The following is a 20963-nucleotide window of genomic DNA, read 5'->3' on the forward strand; positions in this document are numbered from 1 at the left end:
TATGTCAAATCCTAAAGCTAGAACATTTCAAGTGACGGACTAAATTTTTAAAAATAAAAATAAAAATTTAAAAAGCATTTTTCAGAGACTTGTAAATAAAGAACAAACTGACAGTGGCCAGAGGGGAGGGGGAAGGGGGGTCATGGGGAAAGAAGAGGAAGAGGTAAGCAAAGAACATGATTAGAGGACTCGTGAGCATGGACAGTAGGGGGCAGGATTGACTATGGAAGAGGGGGATGGACAGGATAGTGGAGAGCAGTGAGGGAAAAGGCAGGACAACTATAACTGAACAATAATTTTAAAAAAGCCTATTTCTTTCTATGCCAGAACAATACTTCAACAATCCCTCTAACCTGGTTCTATTTTTTTTTGTTATTCTTTTCTAACATTCTAAAAAAAATTTGTATCTATTGTTAATTGCTTGTTTTCTGTCACTTGAATATGAACTCCACAGGGGCATGCCTTTTGTCTTTTGTCATTGTTCAGGACTGAATTCAAAGCACCCAGAATAGTGGATTTAGGAGAACTATCCTGGCTTAAGAAGACTATCCAGAAAGTATCCAGCCATGTAACATGAAAAATAGAGACATATATTGAAGAAGATACAAGAAACATTGTTCATAGATCAATGATGCCTCAGTCCCCTTCAGAGTAGGCACCTTGGGACCTCACACAGTTCTCCGTCAGCATCAGGTTGCCCCATCACGTTTTCCTGAATCTCATCAATGGTCTGAAATCTCTTCCCTTTCAAAGGTGATTTTAGTTGTGGGAAAAGCCAGAAGTCTCAGGGCAACAAATCTGTGCTGTAGTGGGGCTGAGTCACCCCCACTGGGTGACTTGATGTTTCACCAAAACACTCTGCATGAGACATGATGCACGAGCAGGCATGTTGTCCTGATGAAGCTGCCAATCACCAGTTACCTGTAACGGTAGCCTCTGAGTCATCCAAATAACTTCCACAGAGGAATGTTCAAGCTCAACCCAAAATTTGATGCAGATTTGTTGCTCTACTCAGTCACTTTGAATGTGGTGGTCACACAGTTCATGCGCTCACTCAATGATGTCTACTGCTCCTACTGGCTAGTACAGCGAAGTCATCATTGTTCACATATGTGCATTCCAGTCCACTGTCCTTGGCTGCCAGGTTACAATGATGTTGCACAAATCATTCTTGTCATATTAACAATGGTTGGACTTTTTCCAAACAGACCTCATATATTATTTATTAAAAATTATTGTTGGTTGATGATTGTGTGCATAAATGAATGAATGAATTGGTAATTCCTATCACCTAATAGGGGGCATCTTTGGGGTCTGAAATGCACAGAAAAAGTATCTCACAAAAATGATGTTAGTAGAAAGGAACACATCTCTATTGCTCCTAACTTACTGACATCTGACTTATAAAAAACATGCACATCTTGGTTCTCCATGCAGGACACAACATGGACAATTGAGCAATACTTGATTTTTCTTCCTTCATTCAAATTTAAACAAAGAGAAGCAGTTTATGTAAATGAAGATATTTAACAATTATGAGTGCTTGTAAGTAAGATCTTTGGCACTCTCATCCCCTCAACCTGTTTCTGGTCCTATGGCAAAGGAAACCAGACCTCTGGGATTGTACCTGCTATAGCCTGAGTATTGGTCAGGGGATTCCCAATTCGCTGGCAGAAGGGGTGAGGTATATTCCTGGTCATAATTTAGAATTTTGTTTTTTCATATATAGGGCACTGAATTTTAGATAGATATGGTTTTTACTAGTGTAGTACTATTTCATTTGTAGGAAATGAGTCAAAAAGACTTTAGAAATTTAAATTTAGAAGCCAATCTCCATGAAATAAGACAGTTTCTACATGATAATTCTGTGTGATGTCCAAAAATGTTCAGTTTATAAGCACATCTTTGGAATACAACTTCCCTTTAAATTAGTATTGCCAATATTTAAATCGCTTTTAATGTGAGTTTATTAGCTCTCTTTGGAGGATCTCAACCCATTTTATGTGTGCCAACATTTCTACCCAAAAGGAATTCCTGAAAGAATAAAGACATAAGAAAAACTATTTTGCATTTGGTTCTCTTGGGTTTTAAACCTAAATCACAAGCTATGAAATATTGTGTTAATATAACAGATACAAAACTTAAGAAACCTAAATAATCTAGATATATGCCCGGAAATCTTTCCCTTAATGAAAAAAACAATGGAATTTTCCCATCTATCAATCGGTAAGTTTACATTCTGGTTTGTATTGATTTTCATCTGCTGAGCACTTTCTAAGAAAGAAACGGTGAACTAGGTGAAGACACATGAGTTGGAAGCAGAAGATAAGCCCCACAGACAGAGAAGGTGGATGCAATCAGAAGCCATCTGTGCTCCACTGGGCAATGTACAACTAACTCTGGGCTCACCTTAACCATTAGGAGATGCTCCTCTGTAAGGATCAAGCACAGTTGTCTCTTTCTGGTAAGCCTCTGCACTTTTTCCACATCTTATCCTGCCTTAACAAATATGCATTCTGACCAGACTAAATTGCATTTTGAATGTTGCTTTAGAGGCATTAATTGTTTCACAAATAAGCTTTGGAGAGAAATCATGACTTTGATTTCCTCTGTAGTCTCCTGACAGAGTATGGTACCACATCAGGACTGGACTATAGGAGCTGTGGGCCCCTTTGCCTATAAATGTGGCCCATGGAACCCTACAGGAAACACTGAGTTGTGTCCTTCAAGAGCCCAAAGACCAGGGTGCTAAATAAATACTATGAATTTGGTGAACTGCTGTCACTGTTATGACATAATAAAGAAAAATGAAATAAGATCTAGAATTTTTAAATAGGAGAAAAAAATTCATGACTGGACAAGCAATTTTTTAAAATTCTTTCATTGGTTCTACTTTGATGTGAAAACCTAGTTAGCAGATTAGTTCTCGCAGATAAAATATGTTGTTAATAACAGCATGTATTAATTACCTGCCATGAGCCCATCTTTGAACAAGATACTTCACATAGGCTGGCTAATTTAATCCTTTTCAAAACTCTGATGTGTAAATTTAATTATCCTCCTTTTTTTTAGATAGAAAACAAAAAAAAAACAAAACTGGGCTTAAAAAACAATTAATTTGTCTAAAATCATCGAGCTAATTAGATGATTCAGTAGTAGAACCAGAACTGGGGGGCAGGGATACATTCCTATCTGGAACACGCTGCTCCTATCATGAATCTCATGATCACCTTCCAGCAGATAATGCCCCAACCAACACCTTAAAGTTTATCATTTCATCAAACTCAGGTTTATTGTTTCCCAAGTTATTAAAGGGACATGTCCAATATTGTCTCAAAAATCAACATGACTAAAATAGAGCTCAATTCTTCTCACTACAAATTAGCTCTTTATCCCAAATTCATATGTTCCAGGAGTGTCACTATTCCCAATGCCCTCACACTCCAAATCTCTACTCAGCCTATGCCGTCTCTAATAACTAATTACCAATCATCAAGAAAGCAGCTGCTACACATTGAAAACCACTGTGCTGGCTACTGGGGTTTAGGCCTAGGAGAGATACAAAAGCACATTTGCCAATTTATCGCCTAAAGCAATCTAAAATCTAGGAGCACTCACATAAAATGTTAAAAATGTAAACCATAAAGTAAATGATCCAGAAAAATGCAACTGGAATTCAGAGGACAGTTTATCCTGAGCTGGTCATAAAATGTTTCATGTGAGAGACGAGATTTGACTAGGCCTTGAAAGACAGAGAGCTTTGAAACAACTATTTCAAAAGAAATCCTGCTTATGATAAAATTCTCAAACTGTATAGAAGATAATGAAGGTGGGAAAAATTCCTGACTCCCCTTGTCCTAGCAATTCAAATGGACAAAAATTTAAATGCCTGAAGTGCAAAGAAGGGCCATAATAGCACAGCCCTGACAAGCAGGGGTGGGCATGGCAGAAAAAAGGTTTGATGTAAGGGACTAATTACAGAGGGAGCTGAGCAACAAAGGGAACCAGCTGTGCCTTCATGTATATATCCCAATCACACATCTGAAGGCCACACAACATCCAGGTATGTGCTCAGATCTGAGGGACACAGGAAAGTTAAAGTGAATGTGATTGCTACCCTTGTAGTTTCAAGGACAAAGTTTGAGGAATCCACAATGACTTTGATAGTCCTTTAGAAAAGTAAATCTAGATGCAAGTTTAATCAGAAGAAGGAGACCCTGGAGGCAAGAAGTTCCATTAAGAGCCTTCCGTGTATTCCAGGCATAAAATGATTAAGTCTTGAAGCAGAGCTGCTGCAGCAGAATTCTTAGAGTACAACTCCTGCAAACTCTAACTTAATGTGAAAGAAATTAAGACCAAGAGAAGTTAGGGGTTTTGCTCAAATTTGCAATGTAATTAAAGGCTTTATAAAATAACCATCAATATGAAAGTGTTAAAGAATTAAATGTAAAAATAAAACTTAGTTTATGAGATGTGAAAGGATGATGCATTTATCACTTCAGAATTTGAAAAGATTTCTTAAATAAGATAAGTTATCAATGCCATAAAGAGAAGAATCAGAAATGCATTTTTATAAGATATGTCAATTATGTCTTATAATAAATAAATAAGAAAAATGTATCAATTTTTTATTTTAAAAATAATCTTTTCACCCAAAGATATCATAAAAATGAAAAGACAAGCAACCAGTTCAGAGAAGATAATTGAAATGCATATTACAGAAAGACTCTGGTATCCAGAATATACAAATAGCTCTGAGAAATCAGAGTGTTTTTTAAAAAGTAGGAAAGTGGACAGCATATAAAATTAAGCATCCCACAGAAACCTGAATATTAATCAAGATAGGAAACACTGGTCAACATTACTAGCAGTCAGTGAACAACATATTAAAACTACAAGGAGATATCATTTCACATCCATAAAATTGGAAAAAATAAAATGTATCATTGATTGTTGGCAAGGATATGGAACAAAAGGAGCTTTCATAGATTGTTGGTGGGAGTATAAAGAGGTGCAACCCTTTTTGGTAACTTGGCATTATCTGTTAAATGTTAGCATACACAATTCCACTGTGAAAGAGATAGCCCTAAGGAAAGAATCATCTTTGTTAGCAGAAGGAAGTATATATATGAATGTTCATAGCAGCCTTGCTGGAAAATACCCTGAATGTTCATCAACAAAAGACTGAGACATTAATAATGATATATTATTCAGTAGAATACCATATAGCAGTAAAAATGAGTAAATAAAATCTACATGAATGAACAAAATGCTAATCAATTAAAGTAAGGTGAAAAGACTACAAAGAACATGCTAATATTCATACAGAATTTAAAAACAGAAAAAAGGAAACTGAAGCTATATTGCATAAGTACATATACATGCATAGCAAAGCATAGGAAATACATGGAAATGATACACAAATATTCAGTATGTACAACATTGGTACCACTGAGGGGAGACATGCTTGGAGAGAGAGGACACTGGGAATATTAACAGTATACACTCTTAATTCACACTTATTTCATAATCTGGAGGTGGCTACAAATGTGTTTATTATAATATTATTTAAATTTTTGTTGTTACTGAAATATTTCACAGTAATTTTTAATTAAGAATAAAGAACTGAAAGATAGTTTGTGATACAGATATAGGGCAAAATTTTTCAAAATATTTCATATCTTCTCTTCTCCCATTTCTACTTACCTAAACCTGGTTCTCATCATTTATGCCTCAGATAGTGCAATGGCCTCCTAATGCTCCTCTCTGTCCCAGTCTAGTAGTAGTAGGCTGATCTACCTACAGCACTTCAAGAAACAACTTCTTCATGCTACTATCTATTCAAAATTCTTCAATGTTTCTATCCACTCTGAACATTCTTATATAGTCATTAAAACCCTCCATAGTATATCTGCATCCTTCTCAAACAAATTCATCCCCAAGATTAATTAAAATTAACTAGAGGAACTAGAGCAGAATACCATCTCCCTGAACTAGGAATAGGTCAAGTTGGTTTGCATCTCCATATCTTTGTAAACAATGTTTTGCGTTATCTGAAAAGCCACACTTTCTTTTCGCTTTAACTCTTACCCACCCACACTAGTCCAACTTAACCTTCCTCTTTAGGAAGAATTCCACAATGACTCCATTCTTTGTTAAGTTCTGCCCCTACATAAAATCCTAAAAAAATTAAGATTAGCCCCAGATATTTGAGCACTTAGTTTTACTTTGCAACACATTTAAAAAAATTACTTCTTAAAATTATGCCTTAATCTTATCCTCTGCATTAAATGTTAAACTTCTCAAGGATTTGAATTATGTTTTGCACTTCTGTATTCTTCACTCTAATGACTCACCAGGGAGATTATCGATGTTTTTCATTTGCTGATACTTGCAAAGACTATATACATGCCAAATATCTAACAACTGTCATCTAGATCCCTTAGGATTCCTAAAGCAGATAATATTTTTTAATTTATTTTTAAAAATATCTTATTGTTGCTCTATTACAGTTGTCCCAATTTCCCCCCTTTGCCCTCTTCCACCCAGTGCACTTCTGCTCCCACAGTCAGTCCCTACACTGTTGTCCATGTCCATGGGTCACGTTCTTTAACTAGTCCCTTTCCCTTCTTTCCACAATGATCAGCCTCCCCTCTCCCCTCCGATCACTGTCAGTCTGTTCCATATTTCCATGTCCATGGCTCTATTTTGTTTGTTAGTTTATTTTGTTCATTAGATTCCTCTTACAGGTGAGATTATGTGGTATTTGTCTTTCACTGCTTGGCTTACTTCACTTAGCATAATACTCTCCAGTTCCATCCATGCTGTTGCAAAGGGTAGGAACACCTTCTTCCTCTCTGCTGTGTAGAATTCCATTGTGTAAATGTAACATATTTTTTTGATCCACTCATCTATTGATAGGCACTTAGGCTGCTTCCGGCACTTGGCTATTGTAAATTCTGCTGCCGTAGACATTGGGATGCACAGGTTCTTTTGAATTGGTGTTTCAGGATTCTTAGGGTATAATCCCAGCAGTGGAATCTCTGGGTCAAGAGGCAGTTTCATTTTTAGCTTTTTTTTTTTTTTAGGAAATTCCATACTGTTTTCCATAGTGGCTATTCTGGTGTGCATTCCCACTAACATCACAGATATGCATTAGGGTTCCCTTTTCTTCACATCCTCACCAGCACTTGTTGTTTGTTGAATTGTTAATGATGGCCATTCTGATCAGTGTGCAGTGCTATCTTTTTGTGGTTTTAATTTGCATATCTCTGATGGCTAATGATGTTGAGTATCCTTTCATATGCCTGTGGGACCTCTGTACTATGTCCTTCTTGGAGAGTGTCTGTTGAGGTCCTTTGCTCATTTTTTATTTGGATTGTTTGCCTGGTGTTGAATTGTGTGAGTTTTTATATATTTTGGAGATCAAAACCTTGTCCAAGATATTATTGGCAAAAATGTTTTCCCATACACTTGGAACTCTTTCATTTCGATGAGTGTTTCTTTAGCTGCACAGAAGCTTTTTACTTTGATAGAGTCCCATTTGTTTATTTTTTATCTTCCTTGCTCTAGGAGAGATATTGGTGAAAATATTGCTGCAAGGGATATCTGAAATTATATTGCTTATGTTTTCCTGAAGGACTTTATGGTATCACAACTTATCTTTAAGTCTTTTATCCATCTCAAGTTTATTCTGGTGTATGGTATAAGTTGGTGGCCTACTTTCAGGTTTTTGTATGTATTTGTCCAGATCTTCCAACAGCATTTATTGAAGAGGCTATTGTTACCCTGTTTTTTGCTCCTCCTCCCTTTGCCAAATATTAATGGACCATAGAGACATGGGTTAACTTCTGGGCTCAATATTCTGTTTCATTGATGTATTTGCCTGTTCTTATGCCAATAGTAGGCTGTTCTGATTACAGTAGCATGGCAATGTAGTTTCATATCAGGTATTGTGATCCCTTCTACTTTGTTCTTCTTTCTCAAGATTGCCAAGACTATTCAGGGTCATTTTTGGTTCCATATAAATTTTTGAAATATTTGTCCTTAGATCTGTGAAATATGACACTGGTATTTTAATAGGGATTCAGTTGATCTGTAGAGTACTCTGGGTAGGACAGACATTTTAATAATGTTAGTTCTTCTAATCCATGAACATGATATATGCTTCCATTTATTTGTATCTTCCTTAATTTTTTTCTTCAGTGTTCGGTAGTTCTCTGAGAATACGTCTTTTACCTCCTTGGTTAAGTTTATGCCTATGTACTTTATTTTTCTTGTTGCTATAGTAAATGTGACTTTTTTCATAGTCTCTGTATTTGGTATTTCATTGTTGGTGTACAAAAATGCCTTTGATTTCTAAATACTGACTTTGTATCCTACTGTTTTGTTTTTTTATTTTATTTTAATCATTGTTCAAGTACAGTTTTCTCTTTTTTAGTCCCATTCCAGCCCACCCACCCAACCCTCCCCACTTCCCTCGCATTACCACCCTCCCCCTAGCTTTTGTCCATGTGTCCTTTAAATTTGTTCCTGTAAACCCTTCCCATTCTCCCCTGAAATTCCCTCTTCTCTCTCCTGTGGTCACTCTCAGTCTGTCTCCCATTTCAGTGTTTTTGGTTATATTTTGCTTGTTTCTTTGTTTTGTTGTTTAGGATCCTCTTAAAGGTGAGATCATATGGTATTTGTCGTTCACTGCCTGGCTTGTTTTGCTTAGCATAAAGCTTTCCAGCTCCATCCATGCTGTTGCAAAGGGTAGGGGCTCCTTCTTTCTTTCTGCTGCATAGAATTCCATTGTATAAATGTACTATAGTTTTTTGGTCCATTCATTTACTGATGGGCATCTAGGTTGCTTCTAGCACCTAGCTATTGTAAATTGTGCTGCTATGAACATTGGGGTGCAAAGGTTCTTTTGTATTGGTGTTTTAGTGTTCTTAGGATATAGTCCCAGCAGTGGAATTGCTGGGTCAAAAGGCAGATCCATTTTTAGTTTTCTGAGGAAGTTCCATACTGCTTTCCATAGCGGTTGTACCAGTCTGCAGTCACACCAACAGTGCACTAGGGTCCCCTTTTCTCCATAACCTCTCCAACACTTGTTGTTTGTTGCTTTGTTTATGATGGCCATTCTGACTGGTGTGAAGTGGTATCTCATTGTGGTTTTAACTTGCATCTCTCTGATAGCTAGCAATATTGAACATTGTTTCATGTGTCTTTGGATCTTCTGTATGTCCTCCTTGGAGAAGTGTCTGCTCAAGTCCTTTGCCCATTTTTTAATTGGGTTGCTTGTCTTCTTAGAGTGGAGTTGTGTAAGTTCTTTATATATTTTGGAGATTAAACTCTTGTCTGAGGTATCATTGGCAAATATGTTTTCCCATACAGTTGGTTCTCTTTTTATTTTGATACAGTTTTCTTTAGCTGTGCAAAAGCTTTTTATTTTGATGAGGTCCCATTTGTCTATTCTTTCCTTTATGTCCCTTGCTCTAGGAGACAAGTCAGTAAAAAAGTTTCTGCGTGAAATATCTGAGATTTTCCTACCTATGTTCTCTTCTAGGACTTTAATGGTGTCACAGTTTATATTTAAGTCTTTTATCCACCTTGAATTTATTTTTATATATGGTGTAAGTTGGTGTTCGAGTTTCCTTTTTTTGCACGTGGCTGTCCAGTTCTCCCAACACCATTTGTTGAAGAGGCTATTTTTATTCCATTTTTGTTGCTGCCTCCTTTGTCAAATATTAATTAACCATAGAGACTTGGGCTTATTTCTGGGCTCTCTGTTGTGTTCCATTGGTCCATGTGCCTGTTTTTATGCCAGTACCAGGCTATTTTGATTACAGTGGCCATGTAGTACAGTTTAGTGTCAGGTATTGTGATCCCTCCTACTTTGTTCTTTCTCAAAATTGCAGCAGCTATTCGGGTCATTTATGATTCCATATAATTTTTTGAAATATTTGTCCTTAGATTTGTGAAATATGCCACTGGTATTTTAATAGGGATTCAGTTGAATCTGTAGAGTACTCTGGGTAGGACAGACATTTTAATAATGTTAATTCTTCTAATCCATGAACATGATATATGCTTCCATTTATTTGTATCTTCCTTAATTTTTTTCTTCAGTGTTTGGTAGTTCTCCGAGAACAGGTCTTTTACCTCCTTAGTTAAGTTTATGCCTATGTACTTTATTTTTCTTGTTGCTATAGTAAATGTGACTTTTTTCATAGTCTCTGTATTTGGTATTTCATTGTTGGTGTACGAAAATGCCTTTGATTTCTAAATAATGACTTTGTATCCTACTGTTTTAATGAATTCATTTATTAGGTTGAGTAGTTTTTTGGTGGAACCTATAGGGTTTTCCATGTACACTCTCACGTCAAAAGCAGATAGATAGAGATAGAGAAGGATAGAGGAAGAGATATAGTGATATAGATATATTTTAAATTGTCCATTAAAGAAAGGCAGCTGAGAAATTATCGCACATCATCGTTTGTAAAAACGCAGGCTCTGTCCATGCTGAGTCTTTCCTTTCCTTACAGATCATGTACAGCTGAAGAGTGGATCTGTCATCCAAAGCAAACTGCTCAGTGGCAGGTTAGCATATCCATGAAGCTAGCCAACTTCACCACATCATTCAAATACCTCAAAAGCATAGAATATGATAGAATGTATTACATGCCTGGCCAGAAATCTGTATAAAAAATCATAGAAATACCTAGAAGGCTATTATCCCATTCAATTTTAAATGGTAGGTTCTAATATTCCCTATGAATAAAAGCCACCGTACATAGCTTCTAACTAGTACCTGTACAGAAATCAGCCTCAAACAAGAAAGTCAGTTGTAGCCATCTCCGTCTATCCCACTATACTTGTGTCTCATCCCTGTGATCTTTCATTCTTCAATGAACAGTTGTGCCTTTGCATGTGCAAACCCTATTCTAGCCACCATCTCTGTTACTCCTTGAGCTTATGGTCTCATGGAGGTAGAAAGGCACATAAACAAAAATAAAATACAAAACCAAAATACAAATATGTGTCAGATTTGAAGGAATGCTCAGTCATATAGGGTGAAAGTCAGCAGTGGGGTGGTTAAACTAGTAATGTGTTAGAGTAAGGAGTAGAAAAAGGAAGAGACAAGAGACTTTTTGTGCTTTATTATCCTTATTTATTTCATCCCTGTGTCTATAGGTTATTATCAGAATATGCTTAAGACCAAAGAACGTAGAGTTTGAGACTGCAAAGAGGGCCATGCAAAACCAGGTAACATTACACTTGGAGTTATGGTCCTTACAGAACCAGACCATTGTCTCATTTGTTCATCATTCATTCACTCAACCAATGTTTGCTTAAGCACCAGGTGCCGTGCTAAACATTGCTGATATTGGTGAACATGCTATATTTTGTTCTTGATTTCATAGACTACAGTTTAGTGGGGAAGGCAGTCGATTGGAGGATCACAAAAGTCAACTCATTATTTACTACAAAAGGATCACCAAAAAAAGTATAAAGCACTAAAACTGCATTCAGTTGGTGGGCTTTACTGTCTGAATGACTTTTCAGCTGAGGCTTAGGAAAATAGAAATAATGTGAGAAACAGTGTTCAAGGGAGGGGAGGGGAAAGATATCCATCTGCATAGAAGCTATAGATTCTACTAAGTCTCATCTAAATTGCCTAGGCCAGGGTTCACACAATAAACATCTAAATGTGTTCTGGCTTCAAGGTTTCTCTGCTGCCTATTTCAACCTCTAAGTGGAAAAGTGCCTCCCTGTTTGAAAGAAAGAACGAAAATTGTTCCTTTGCCTTCTGGGTGCACATCTGGGAAAAGAACTTTGAAGGCAGTAAATGTGCCTTGTTTTTCTGCTCAAGTAGCATCATGAATCATATCAAAGAATAGTGTTTGCAAAGTCTGAGACAAGATCAGAATGCCATTTTCTTCTGAAACTACAGCATGCGTTTTGTAAAGAAATCTTAGTGATATCTAGCAGGGAAATTTCTAGTCCAGAAATACACTTCACACTGCATTTCCACTGAAATTGAAACCAAGAAAGAAAGGGTCCCCTGGGAAAGGTTATAATCATGAGGTTAGAGTGAGGGTTAATGCCTGTCCTATCATATACTCATAGCCATTCTCCAGTAGTAGAATTAAAAAGGAAGTTACTCTAGCAGATGTTTTCAAATTAACCAAAATCGTGTCAGCTGGAAACATGCCCAGAGAGAGAGAGAGACCTTCCCACAAGCCGCCTGAGGGAGCCATTTAAATGTCTCTGAGTCCTCCCGGTGCAGATTGGGATGCATAAGCTAGGGAGATAAGGAAGTCCCAGCACAAATCCTACTCTCGTAAATGCTTATCCATGGCTTCAACAAGACCTCCAATCTGCTGAATACTAAAAAAAAAACTGGCAGGGCTGGATAGTTAACACACTGCCAAATCACACTCTCTATGCTTGCTTTTATGTTGTTGCTTACAAATCTGGTAAGGAAACATTAAGAGAAGATAAAGAAATTGTCAATGACAACAGATGAGCAAACTATGATAAGTGAATATGAAAATTAACAGTTTAGTTTCAGGCAATTACCAGGACTGAGTTTGCATCTTCACAGCAGTCCCAGAGCATTGCTATCTAATTCACAACAACCCCAAGTGGGGCGATCATAGCCTAGCTGTGTTGGTTCTCATCTGCCCAAGAAAAGGCCTAAGGTTCCTAAGATTCTGGGCCAAAGATCTATGGCTGTATATCCAGGGGGCTTGCTTCCTGTGAGTGATGTGGTCATATGAAGTGGGATGTCACTTTTTACCTAATAATCACTAATTCCTACAAGAAGGAGAAAACAATAAACACCAAGCAGGAGAAATCTTAAGCCAATAAAGACAGAGAATATCTCTAGTTTCTCACTTACACACCAGTTGACTGACCCCTACCATTTGCTACGGTGAAGAATATAAAATTGGTGGGTCAACATATCTCATAGGCAATACTGACCTCTATGCCATCACAGTAGGGAAGACAAGACCTCAAAAAGAAATCATTCATCATTTTAGTCTTCTTATAGCCACATCTCATTTTTCCTGCTCTCAACCCCATATTTTGCTCTGCAAGTGTGTGTATTGCAGGGTTACAAAATAAAAGATAGATAGATAGATAGATAGATAGATAGAGTCTGTCCTGAAAAAGTCCAGCCATTGTTAATATAATGAAAACGGTTTGCATGACATTGATGTAATCTGGCAGCCAAGGAGAGTGGACTGGAATGCGCATGTGTGAATAATGACAACTTCACTGTACTAGTCAGTGGGGTCCATAGAAGCCATTGAGTAAGCATGTGTACTGTGTGGCCATAATATTCAAAATGACTGAGCAAGTACACCACTGAATCTGCATCAGATTTTTCATTAACTGTGAACATTCCTCCACAGGAACTATTCGGATGATTCAGAAGGCCACAGCTATGGGTAACTGGTGATTGGCAGCTTCATCAGGACAACATGCCCCCTTATGCATCATGTCTCATACAGAGTTTTTTTTGTGAAACATCAAATCACTCAGGTAACTCAGTCCCCCTAAAGCCTAGATTTGGCACTCTGGGACTGACATATGGCTTTTCCCAAAACTAAAATCACCTTTGAAAGGGAAGAGATTTCAGGCTGTTGATAACATTCAGCAAAATACAATGGGGCAGCTGATGGCTATTGGGAGAGCTGTGTGACGTCCCAAGGTACCCCACTTTGAAGGGGACTGAAGCATCTTTGTCCTATGCACAATGCTTCTTGTAGCTTATATTTTCTGCAATAAATATCTCTATTTTTCATATAACATGGCTGGATATCTTCTGGACAGACCATATATATATATATATATATATATATATATATATATATAAAATGAATATATACAAATGCTGTAATGCTGTGATTTGGTATATATATATATGTATATAAATATATAGGTATATAGATATAGATATATGTGCTAAATAGTTATGTGTTAGAAGAAAAAGAACTAGTAAGAACTAGTTGCCTGGTATCTCATACAATGAGTTGTCAGTGAATGTTTTAATAAGTTAAATGACTGAAGATTAGTTCTAAAGCTTCCTCTGTGGCAGAAAAGTGTTTAGACCTTCCTAGGGACAACATCTTTAGAAATTCTTGATGGACCACATATCCAGGGACAATCAACTTCATTGGACAGTAACACACTGCAAATGCCCCATGATATTTATTTATTTGTTTATTTATTTATTTATCTATTGTTTTAGAGACCACTAAAATTATCCCCCCCTTTTTTCCCCAGAAATGGAGAATTTAAAGCCCTTACATCTTCTGGAACTAAAAGAGGCAGCTTAAGATTTGGGGTGTTTTTGAACCTCCAAGTGTTTCAGCAGAACAAAGATTTTTAGAATGTTAGCAAAGGGCTTTCTTTTGATTGTATTTTAAAATAAAAATGCACAAAGAGAACAACATACCACAGGCATAAGGCATGAGACTTAAGTGTGGGAGGTAAGGACTGGAAAAAAGTGTTTAGATTTTTCAAAAGTCCTCTCAGCCTTCCTGTTTAATTGTGTTCCTTTAGCAGGAAAAAAATTACCAAAGGAAAAAGAAAGAAAATAAAAAACTCAGAAGTACATCATTTCCTTAAGTTAAACAAGGAGAGGCAAATGTGGCTTCTATATTAATGAAATCTTCATAGAAGTCTTCCAATTGAATGTTTCCCATGAGAAAAAGATCCTTTGGCATGGAGCAGAGTTGCTCTGATAAAGGGTGGAACCATGTGTGGGAATGACCAAGAAGGCACCATAATGTAAATTTGAATCTGTCATAGAAATGTCACTATAAAAATGCATACTTAGCATTTTACTATTTTTTTTTCTGTATTTGAAATGCAGAATTAAAGTCAGAATGCTGAATTTCTTGTTTCCAGAGAAGTTACTAATTACAGAACACGGTACATGTCTCAATCAAGTCGTAGCTGAACTATTACTATGCTACTAAATAGGCTGAATGAGTAGATAGTAAAACTTCAGTTCTCCTCTTCCCAGATTTAATTTTATATTTAAAAATTATCAGTCTAGATGGTTATTTGTATTTCCAAGTGTAATTCAGTAGGACACTTCAGCTTAAGAGGAATTAGAAAGTAGAACAGCACTTCATTTTAGGCTATTTCTCTACATGGGCTCCATAATATTTTGAGCAAAAGGTCTTGATTTCAACACTAATACGGTTTATCAAGATTTTCATCCTGGCAGAACAAAATTATAATGAGTAAGAAATTAAATATGCTACACTATAAAAATATCCCATAAAGAAAACTCATATATGTATTATTCCCCCTAGAGTACAATTTTTCTTGTGTGATGTAGAGAGATGTAAATTTTTTAAATCCCATATTTGTGAACGCATTCAAGTTGTTTTTCTCATATAAAATAACTATAGTTTCTCCTCAATGAGGCAATTTTTTAAAAAAATAGGAACTTTAGATCTGAAACTAGGACTATTTCAGGGCAGTGGCTTCCTTACAACCAAGTTTAAACTGAACTAGTAAATACTAAGCAAATTAATAAGAAAACAATTGACACCAGATTTCCATGAATTTTCCTATTTCATGACAGAATATGAATTTTCTAAACCAAGGATGGCTTTCTTTTATAACCTAAACATTAAGTTTCACACATTTTGCATAACTATACTCAACATCTCCTTAGGGCTTTGAATTTCCTTCCTTTTTAAAAATTTAAGCAAAGAAAACTTTATCCTTTTGACATTCCATAAATCAGGCTACTTACAACAGGGTACTCTTGCCTTCATGACATTTTTTCAAGTTGGGATTAACACTATTGCTACATATGCAAAATTAGGCCAGTAGAAAATTGTTTCCTGCAACTGAAATTCTCCCATAAATAACAAACAAAAGGCAGTTAGCACCTTTCTGGTAAAAATAATTTAGATGTTCCCATTCAGTCGGAAAATCACTTTCCCAGTTCTAAACATTCCTCATCCCAGGGTCTGACTACAACTCATATTGTTCCAACAGCACTTTACAAAGTCTTTTGTAAAGACCACGAAAGCTGATGATGTGTCTTTAACTGATACTTTTATTATATGTCTTTCATTTTGTAATTCCCTAACTTCGCGTGCCATTGGCGGGTGAGACAGGGGAGCATCGATCTCTCCCGCACCCGAGCCAGGCTCACTGTGTCAGGAGTGTACAGTCTTTCCTGAGTCCATAAAAGAAATAACGTCTCACCCACTGGCATTCCTGTCCCGACTGTCTCTCCACCTCAAGTCCCTGCCCCTCCGACAGCCTTTCTCCTGTCAGAAAATTTCGCAGCGTTGTGGACAAGAGGGAGGCGAACCCGAAAGCCGGGGTGGGAGCTCAGGCAAAGGCATTCAGTGTCTTGAGCACCCCAGCAGCGGGCTTCCCCTTCCCACGCCCCCCGCCCCACTGGGGGCCACCCAGCGAAGCAGAGGCAGCTCGCCGTGCCCAACGAGCAAACCAGCTTGAGTCCTGAATGCGGGGTCTTCATCCCCTCGCGGCCCAGGGAGGGTCTCTTCCGCAGCTGCAGCCGCCCCTCAATGAAAGTGCAATCTGTTATCTCTCCCGGGGCCCAAGGAGAGGTCTCGGTTTGGTCTCGGCTCCAGCCTCACTCATTCTACTCGCTGAATACTGGGTCTCACCGCTCGCTCGCCACGCTATTCACCCGCAACTGGCCTGGGCTGCGGCCCGGGACGACTCTCCAGTAGCCTCCCGCTAGGACCCCGGCGTGTGTGTGTGTTTGTGTGTATGCGCGCGCGTGTCTCGCTGTATCTCGGTCTCACCCTGTGCCTCTGTCTCTCTTTGTGCCTCTGTTGCTCTGGCTTTCTCTCTCTCTCTCTCTTGCGCGCGCGCATACACACACGGAGGAGGCTCTCTCCGCAACCAATGCCAAAATGTCACCTAAAAAGCAAGTGCAACAACTTGCTTTGGAAACGACCCAGGAGTCATGAAATCCCCTGCAGTGAGCAGCCCCCTCTTCCCCTGCAAGGTGCATTAGGGGTTGGGGACCTGGGGAGGTGTGAATTTGGTTCTTGGAGATCCCCAGGAGTGGTGTTCTTCTCCCCTCCCCCTTCCAGGACCCTGTCGCAATTAGAAATCCGTCCCTTCCCCGGCCCCGGGTGAAAGGCGAGGACCGCAAGCCTCCAGAGGGGCGCGCCGGCCCCAGAGTTCCTTGGGTCCTCAGCGGCCGGCAGTGCTCCCGCAGACGAAATGTAAGTGGTCTCCCTTGCGAGGGAGGAAGGCCAGGAACCCAGCCCGTAGTCCCTCCGCGGGCAAGAGAGGCGGCAACCTCGCGTCGGGCAAGGGACACCCTGCGCGCTGTGACCGCGGTGGTGGCCGCGTCCTGGGTTCCGGCGGCTGCTGCCACGCGCGCACACCCCAGCCCCCGCGGTGCAGCCGGTCGTTACCTTGCCGCTGCCTGACGTCCGGGACCCGGACCTCCCTACGTCTGTCCCTCGGTCCCAGGAGCCTCGGAAGGAGGACGAAAGAGGTGTCTCCGTGGTTGGGACAGGCTTTCAGCAGGGTGAGGGGAAGGACTCGGTAGAAGAGCCGAGGCGGCTGCGGCCGCTCCCGCCGCTGAGGCTGCCGACTCCCAGGGGTTGGATGTGCCGAAGAGGCCGTGTCCTCGGGATCGCGGCGGCTGGAGCGCAGCTCTCGCCGCTGGCGCGGAGACGGAGCGCCGGGACGCAGCGGGTTGGGGCGGCGAAGCTGGGCCGGTCACCCGCCTCTGGGTGCATGTTAATACGGCGGGGAGGAGGAGTCCCGCGCTTCCTCCGCCCAACCACCGGAGCGGGCGGGAGGGCGGCGGCAGCGCGGTGAACCAGTCGTTTCCACCCGCCCCAGCTACTACGGCAGGGTCACTAGCCCTGGCCTTGACCCAAACACGTGCGCCGAGGCCACCGGGAGGAGCCCGCGTCACCCGGAGCGTGCTCCTGGCCTGCGGGTTGTGTCGCCTCAGCCTTCGCGGTGGCAAGTGCACTCACACCGAAAGCACCGTAAGCCTAGGATGGAACCGAGAGGTGGCCACCCATTAGTGGGCGTGCCCCATCCGTTCCCCTGAGCAGCTTCTCCGGGGAATTAAACCTTCTTCTTCCCTCCTGACAGCCGTGGTTCCTAACCTTGACTTTTTAAGAGAGGGAATGAGGAGCTCATAACACTTTTTATCCCAGGAGATCGTGTTGGCGTGCAGAGGGTTTGCTGTCCTCTCCTCTTCATCCTCAGGGCTCCTAGTAGAATTTTTGAAGAAGTAATCGCCAGAGCAGAGACAGGGTGGGGGAAAGAATCGAGACTCAGAAGGACGGACGTTAAACCCAGTACCACTACTTTCAGTTATTCCTCAGAGCGTCAGTTTCTCCATGTATACAGCGGCAGCGGCAGCTCTTAGAAGGATGTGCGGCTTAGATTACACAATATATCTTCCACCGATTCCCCTTGATATTATCCTAAAGGTAATCAGAAAAACAAATCCCTTTTTGTCCTGTTTTCTGACCTCAGCAAACTTCCCACTATCCACTCCAAGTGCATTTGGAAGCCAGGCTCATTCATACAGTCTGAAAATAGGAAGAATCCATGTGGCGTCAAGGTACGAATAGAGATAAACGTATGACTTGGGTGAACTGAGATGTGGGTCAAAGAGAAAAAAGTCAATCAAGTATTCACTGAGTTGCTTCTCTATCCACTTAAGTACTTGTGTTCCGGATAATAATAGTTAAAAGTAATCGTGGTTAATCACCATCTGCCTATTTCCATCTACTCAAAAAAAGAATGGGTATCTTCATGGAGAATGTCCTTTGTGCTACAGCTCCCAGAAAGAACGTTATGCCAAACAGTATATAATCTTCTTTATGTAATTGTACCCATAAATTTATAGCATAAGATTTAGCATCTGCTTTGTGTGATATCTAATTATAAATATTAATAGAATATTCTTTTTCAAGAAAACAGTTCTAAAAATGCAGGGAAGTGAAAAACAGTTTCCATAAAAATATGACTCATATAAATAATCACTTTTCCGCAATTTTACTGAGTGATTTTCCATTAAAGAGGGGGAAAATCTTTAAACCACTAAACACTCAAAGAAATGGAAGTAAATCCTCAGCATTGTACTACCATGATCACCAATACTTTAATAAAATTTATTTTAAAAATATCCCCAGTCAATGCAAGAATGTCTACATAGGGGTACTTATGCTTCTAATAACATTCCATGAAAAGGCCAAGTACTGACATAGGAAAAATCACTTCCATAGTCTAGAAAAAACAACTACCTTGCCTTTCCAAATTTGTAAATAACTTTAATTCATAGAATTTTAAATGAGGTTACATAAATAAGAAGGCCAATATAATTGTCAGGGCTTAACTTAAAGTATGAGGTGAACTTCAGTGAATAAAATTACTTGAAGCAGAAAATAAATTTTCTTACAAAATCCTTATGTTAGATTTAACCCAGCAACAATAATATCGGTATAGCACCAGTATTACTAGGAATTTCTAACTGTAAGTGACAGAAATCAAACTTGGCTAATTTAAGAGAACATGATTTATTGGGAAGATATTGAAAGCTTCCATAATTGAAGGGAGACTCGGAAAGCAGTGGTGGGAACAAGCAGGGTTTGAGGTAGTACTAGGGGGCTAGGAAGCTAGAAAGACAGAAGTAGTTTGGTTTGGTTTTGCTCAGTCAACTTGAGTAAATGCCAACTGTTTTTTCTAACCTTACATTACTGGATCAAGATTCAAGCCCCAGGGTAGAGCCAAACTTTATTCAGGCACTAACTTCCTGGCTGTACCAGCATACGGACAGGATTGTTTTTTTTGATATCCAGAACGGAAGGCAGTCACATGGATTTATCACCCTTCTAAAAGTACACATGATTAGAGATAAGTAATTTCTTAAAACAAGTTCAGGGGACTACCAAAAAGGAGAGTTTGATGCTTAGGTCAAAAAAGAAGAAAATGATAAATATATTTATCAGCTATGAAATTTACATTATAATTCTTAGAGTTATTTGGAAATGAACAGTGATATTGTACAAGTAATACTAATAGCACTCTTTGTAGTTATTGTCCATGTGTTTATTTTTAGCTAAAGAATGCTATTTAAATATCTCATATATAGCTAGCTATCTTATTTACATAAGCATCATGCCTGTAAGCACTACTGCAAGCTGGGGCTAGCAACTATGTTCACCTCTAAGTCATAGACAGTGTGGGAGCTGAATAATAGCCCTGGAAAGATGTCCTAATCCCTTGAAACAGTGAGTGTTATCTTAAGTGAAAATTTGCAGATGTAATTAAGAATCTTGAGATGAGAAGGTTATCCAGAATTACCCCATGGATCTGATATAATCTCCAGGGCTCTTTTAATGGGGGAAAAAAGAAAGTCAAAGGCGGAAGAAAAAGATGGGATGATGGAAGCAAAGGTTGAAGAGGTGCACTTTGAGGATGGAGGAAGGTGACGGTGAGCAAAGAAAGACAAACAGTCTCTAGAAATTAGAAGAGAAAAGATTCTCCCCTGAAGTCTTCAGAAAGAACAGCAATCTGCTAACATCTTGATTTTAACTCAGTTAAACTGATTCCAGACTTCTGATTTCCAGAACAGCAAAATTATAAAGTCATGTTGCTTTAAGACACCAAATTTCTAGTAATTAGCAACAGCAGCTGTAAGAAACTGACATAGCTTAGCTTACCCTTGGGAGCACACCATTGGTAGCAGGTGTCTAAGAGCCCTCACTATAGAAGAAACACAGAAAGGTTTATCTACTTCTGCAGAGGATAACTCAAAGCAGGCCAAGTCAGCAATGTGTTGGTAAGAACAGAAAACTGGAAACCATGGATAGATAGTGTTTCTATCCATTTCTCCAGTTACATCAAAATGGTGACATTTCTCTTAGACTACAATGTGACAAACAGGTAAAATGCCATTAAAATAAAGTATAGTTGTGAAA

At 39.2% G+C, this 20963-nt stretch overlaps 1 long non-coding RNA gene across 1 annotated transcript in view; it reads right to left on the minus strand.

Moving 5' to 3' along the window:
* Positions 1-17952, minus strand: part of LOC118496716 — a 335683-nt gene extending 317731 nt beyond the window's left edge. The window contains exon 1 of the long non-coding RNA XR_004899272.1: positions 17427-17952. This is a non-coding gene — a long non-coding RNA (uncharacterized LOC118496716). The remainder of the gene's footprint in view (positions 1-17426) is intronic.
* Positions 17953-20963: the final 3011 nt, after the last annotated feature.

The sequence above is a fragment of the Phyllostomus discolor genome, chromosome 9, assembly GCF_004126475.2.
Source record: "Phyllostomus discolor isolate MPI-MPIP mPhyDis1 chromosome 9, mPhyDis1.pri.v3, whole genome shotgun sequence".
NCBI classification, from domain to species: Eukaryota; Metazoa; Chordata; class Mammalia; order Chiroptera; family Phyllostomidae; genus Phyllostomus; species Phyllostomus discolor.